General features: G+C 41.6%; 1 pseudogene; it reads left to right on the forward strand.

Annotated features, from left to right (window-relative positions):
* Nucleotides 1-4,725, forward strand: part of LOC147438129 (putative chloride channel-like protein CLC-g) — a 28,132-nt pseudogene extending 23,407 nt beyond the window's left edge.
* Nucleotides 4,726-6,000: the final 1,275 nt, after the last annotated feature.

The raw sequence follows: 6,000 nt of genomic DNA on the forward strand, positions 1-6,000 counted from the left end.
TCAATCAGAGGTACAAGCATTGGTAGTGCACCTTCACTCTCACTAGTATTGGAATCCCAATCATGCATATCTGAATACATCAAGTCTCTGGTAAAATCCTCTTCATTAGGCTCAAAAAATGCATCAGAAAACAATTCTCTATCTCGTAGAGGCTCAAAATTAAGTAGTGCATCATCTAATAACTGCATAAGTTCATCACCTGTTGAATCTGAATAAACTGGCTCATGCATGAATCTAGATTGATTGATATCCTTAGCATCTATGTTTGAGAACCCTTCCAAAGCTTTGTCTAGTAAGCACATAAGGTCTAGGTCCACCACTTGAGAAGGTTCCTCCATCTTGCACATCTCGGGTTACTGTAAACTAAGATTTTCACATATGACATGCATACTAAATACATATGCTGTAGAATGCTCCTCAAGTCTTTTACCCTAATCCAAATATATTTGCACTTCTGCAGCACAAAGTTCAGCATGCACATTGAAAATTTCATCTACTGCCCTGTCTGTATCATCAGCACAATGAAACCAATCATATTCATCAACAAGAGATTGCACTTCACTATGCACCCCCTCTGAATCAGCATCATCAAGTTCATGATCATTCTACCATAGTGTAAGTCCTGTCTGACAAATTGTCGATAGAGAAGAAGTTTGCTCCCTCTCTAAATCACCATCATCAAATTCAGGATCAGTCTGCTAGATTGATAGCTCTAAGTCACAGACGCGTGTCAAAGGAGTCTGCACCCCCTCTGAATCATCATAATCACGTTCAAGATCAGTTTTTCAATTTGGTAGCTGTGCTTCACAAAAACTTGTCAATGAAGGAGTCTGCACCCCCCTTGAATCAAGCATATACTCTTACTTAGCCAAGTCCTCAAAATCTGGTACATCCAAATTCGGTAAATCTGGTATACCAAAAATTCATGTTCTTGCTGCTCTCAACAATAGCCCTGATTTGACCTATGACATCTGTATCATTAATCAACTCTTTGGCAAAACCTGTACGAGTATCTTCAATCACCTCTACGGTAGAATCTGTACGAGAAAATTTTTTCTCTAATTCTGGTTCAATAGAAAAAGTATCAGCTATAATTGAATCTTCCCACATGTCTACTCGAATACAACTACACTCATTCACCTACACATCTTTCTGAGCTTTAGCCAATTCATTGTCTTGATCCCATGATTTCTTTTCCTCATGTACTATAGGTATATGTTCTTTGAAAAAATCACCGTGTGTAGTTTGAGGTTGTAGAGACTCACCCTCAAGGACTTCTACTTCATGCAAGGCATCTGCAAAACCCAATTTTGCATACACAGCTTTGACTATATCTTCATCATTAGCCTGTAAGAAGGTAGCATCCTCCACAATAAACTCATCAATCACAGCTTCTAACTTTGGTCGTACTTGTCCTCGATTATCTGCGTAGTCTGGTAGACTTGCACTCTGTTCTTGATAGCTTTCACACTGCTCATAACTTACCTGTACCATAGCTTCTTTGAAATACTCCCTGTTACCGTTGCAAGATTTGGTAACTTCTTGGATCTTCTCCTTCACATCTGAACTCACTAACTGCTCAAAAGATTTGATCATCAACTCTTCTGGTATCCCTCTTACCTTGGTCTCCAGCTCATAGCACTCTAGGTAGCCCTCTGGATCATATCCATCAAAGAGTTGTCTCTCGTCGTATCCTCCATCTAAAGCTGCATCGATTTGATTTTTCTTCTTTACGGTCTCTATTTCAAGCAGAGATCCTTGAACCAATTGAAGCATCTTTGAAAAATCGAGAACTGTTGACTTATCATCAAAACCGTTCACACTTAATTATGCAATCATCTTCATCATCTGCTCTAAATTCTCCATCTTTACCTCCCACCCCGGCTCGTTTCACGTGTGGTTCACCAAAGATGTCGGGGGATATGTGTTCGCTACGTGAGTCAGGCAGGCAACGGGCCTTTGGCTGTGGGAGGTGTGAAAGAGAGAGAACAAGAACAACTGACGCAACTGACTCTGGCAATCGCCATAATCATCAATTAATCGATTAATACGTTTGAGTACAAATTAATATGTAGCCAAGGCAGGTTGTTAACAACACCGTCACTTGGATCATTTGCTAACTAAGAGTTTAAGCTCCCACTTTACAGAATTAACCGGGCCGTTAACGACACCGGGCTTAACAGAATGATTAATCAAACATTAGCTGATGACGGTGAAGTAACTTCTGCAAACTTTATCTCGACTCATTGTCTCAATCTTCAGGCTTCAGAAATGATATGCAGCTTCCTACTCTGTTTGCATGCACTGCGTCAACTCATGAAGCTCGATCCCCTTTCAACTCAAATCCCTTTGCTTCTGCTCCATTGTCTTATACTTGCTCAATCTCGGCTTATGTAGGGTCAAAGGTTATGCTTGCTCGAAGCTTGATGTCCTTTCAACTCCCTTACTTATGTCCGATGCTCGTTGCCCTTTCTTATCCTCTTTCTTCTTTTCGTCTTCAATCTCATCCAGCTTTAGACCCTCCTTGGACCTTCTTCTTCAGCTTATGCTACCTTCCCCTTCGAAGCTTCCCGGTTAACGATGCTCTTTGCCTATGCTCAAGCTTCTTGGTTCTTCTCGCCTCGTCGTGCTCTAGAGTTACCGATTTTCATTCATGCTCGGCTTGCTCCGAGCTCTCAAAGCTTGCCTTGCTTGCTATGTGTGTGTGTGTGTGTGTGTGTGTGTGTGTGTGTGTGTGTGTGTGTGTGAGAGAGAGAGAGAGAGAGAGAGAGAGAGAGAGAGAGAGAGAGAGAAAGAGAGAAAGCTTTGCTTTGTATATCTTGCCGAGCATGAGAGCGAGAGAGAGGGAGATTTGCTTGCTCCTCCCTTCACGCCTTCCTCTAGCTGAGGACGAGAAAGAGGAGAGAGAGCTTTGCCTTCACCCTCGCCTCCAAGCTCCTCCTTCGTTCCCTTCCATTACCTCTTTATTTCGTAACCTCGGCCTTCTTGCTTCGTTGATAGCCCTCAAAGCCACAGGTTTTCTCCCCCTGTTATGCAACCACCCCTCCTTCTTGCTATATCTTTCTTTAATTAATGCCCCCAATCTCATTTATGCCCTCCAATAATAGCCTCAGCCCATCAGTCATCACGACACTGTGACTGATGTGGCGCATGATCCCTTGTAATGATGTGGCAGGTTGGACTTCTGGACCACCGCGAAATTCACCACATACGGTAATGAATGGTTCACCATGGCCTGCTAGCCATTTTTTGCTTCGTGGTTGGGCTCATTCGAGCCATGCTTTGGTTGCTACGAGCTTCCCCTTCCCCCCCCTGCGCTGATGCCCGCTGCTCACGCCATTTCTTCCATGTCTCTTATTTCCTTTTCCCATTTGCCCTTATTAAACCCTTATTGGGTGGCCATTGAAGAGGCCTTTGGGCGACCGGCTTAACCTTTTTGAATATGGGCGTCCTCTCGGCCGTTAAGCTTCATAAAGGCAGAACATTTGGCATGCATATCGGCCAAGGCAATGCCTTGCATAACATCATTTCCAACATCCCCTAACTAGTAATATCACTGTGAATTTTTGTGTCCATAAATGGTCTTGAATAGTGACACAAGCCTGTTAGATGCTAGTATGAGTGATTGCATTTGAAGTAAGGCCTTCCCATCACATTCGATAAAAAGTGTTAGAGTTTTGTTCCTGCTAGCCAGGTATTGCCAATCACGACTATTGCGGGCCAAGCACTGCATGAAATGGCATCCCGGACATGAGACTCCTCAAGCTACTGCTCCCGTATTCCAAAACCTAGACGAAAGACAAAAACTCCGAGCTGAGACACCAACCGAGCCGACTGGACCAATACGGAACCGCGGCCCCCGATGAATCTTTAACGGCTAATATCTTGGCGACGAAAACTCCAATCACTGATCTGAAAAGACGGATGCGCTCCCCAAAGTGAGCACTTCAAGCCTGTGCATTCATTTCATTTCTGTCACCTCAACTACAGTTGTCCAATCCGGTACGGATTTGCAATCGACTTAAAGTGCAATAACTTCTTCACTGTAGCTCCAATTGATGAGCCGTAAAGACAAGCCGGTAGAGCACTTCAAGCACTGTAGTTCGAGATCATAATCTCTCATCTGTGTTCACTTCAGGTATACTCATTGTTGGCATCATTAAGGCATCTATTGACCCTTTAAAGGCGCATCTAGCATGCATTAATCATTAAACTTGGCCTGTTAACAAGCCCTGGTCATAGCTCAATAAATGTGTAGGCTTCAAAGAAGCTTAGCTTGCATTTTGTTGCTCCTTTTCTCTTCATGGCAGCGGAGCTACACGACAACGGGAGCAGTGGCTTGATCATGTATTGAAGATCTTGTTTCTGTAATCATGATGGGCCTGATTGGAGGAGTTATGGGTAGTGCATTGACATATACCTGCGGCAAGATTGTTCTGGGATACTCTGGCTGGCACAACAGGTACGTAATGTGGTGAAATGGAGTAGTTTAGTGTGGCATGTGAAGTAACATTTATTATGTTGGTGCTCTGCAGATACGGAGCAACAACAAAAATATTTCATGGTGTTGTTATTTCTCTCATCACATCGACTTGTATTGTTGGCATTCCTTGGATGATTTCTTGCACTGCTTGTCCTTATGATATTGGTGTCAAATGTCCAACTACGGGAAGTTACGAAAATTTCAAATATTTGTCTGTTGTGCGTCATAGGCTGGGTTTGTGACATTTGTGCATTGTGCCAAAAGTTCCAAATGTAGGTCTTTAGCTTTCTTATCATTCTTGTGAGAGTCATGCTTTAATTGCCATGGGAGTGGTGTTGTGCAGAAAATGGCAAAAACATAGGCTGAAAGCTTATTTCTCTGTACGGCTCTCCAATTATCGTGATTTTGACATGGCACGATTTCATGCCAAATCATATCTTCAGCCTTTTCTCGCACTTGCGACGTAGAGAATGAAATGAAATGTTAGGAAAAAGATGCAGATTCAAAGATTTTTTACTCTTCTCAAGTGTAGAAAGCTATGGGGGACACCCCTCTACTAAGGAGTGAAGTGAATTCATTTTTAAAAAAATGTGAATACGAAAGACACGATTTTGTACATAATTCTTGGAGGAGCTCTTTTGCTGCAAACATCATAAAATATAGCTTCAACAGGGTTTTGTTTGATTCAGCCTAATTATGATTATCTTTTCCTGTGTTCTTTGACTAAGAAGCATTTTATATTGGCGTTGGCATGAATTTTTGGCTTTTAATGGAAGTTAAATGGGAAGAAGTCTCCTGCTTTAAAGTGGTGCCTCTTGTAATGTGTGTGGCTAGCGTTTGATATGCTGCGTAGCACTCATCTTGTGGTTGTTTGTTTCTTGGTCGTCTGATCAATGTCTGTGGCTCCTCTTTTTTTTTCTTGGTTGTTTGTCTCTTGGTCGTCTGATCAATGTCTGTACACTAATTATTAGAGGTGTACCCCTTGAGTGAACTCTATGGCCATAACAGAAAAAAATTATTGTCCACTCCAAATCTTAGACCACGGTTTTATAGATCGTCACCACATGTTGTATACAATAAACTTCCTTTTTATAACTCTTGCTTCCTACTTTCGATTCCACAATTTTGGGGAACAATCTCTCATTAAACTAAACATATATTGCTCTGAAGCTTTGCATTACAAAACTTGTGAAAGGCTTGAAAATGGGTGGCAATATTAAATAAATTAAAGAACCCTTAAAATAGAAATTTTGGTACAAAAAAGAAATTTTAATGAATTTATGACTTTTTAGCTATATGTCAGAATCATGCAAGGCCTTTGCATAGGCTTTGAGAAAATGCTAAAATTTAGAAGCTTTCATGTTGTAAGCAATTGAGCATGAAAGCCCTTGGACATGAGCACAAACTTTATGGAAGTTGTTGAGCCACACTAAAAAATCTTACATAATCCACTTGGAAATTTATATTTGTAGGTTCATACATATGTTACAATGGTTGGATGCAATTGTTTTGACCCG

The sequence above is a fragment of the Adiantum capillus-veneris genome, chromosome 17 (genome assembly GCF_014529385.1).
Source record: "Adiantum capillus-veneris isolate H3 chromosome 17, ASM1452938v2, whole genome shotgun sequence".
Taxonomy (NCBI): Eukaryota; Viridiplantae; Streptophyta; class Polypodiopsida; order Polypodiales; family Pteridaceae; genus Adiantum; species Adiantum capillus-veneris.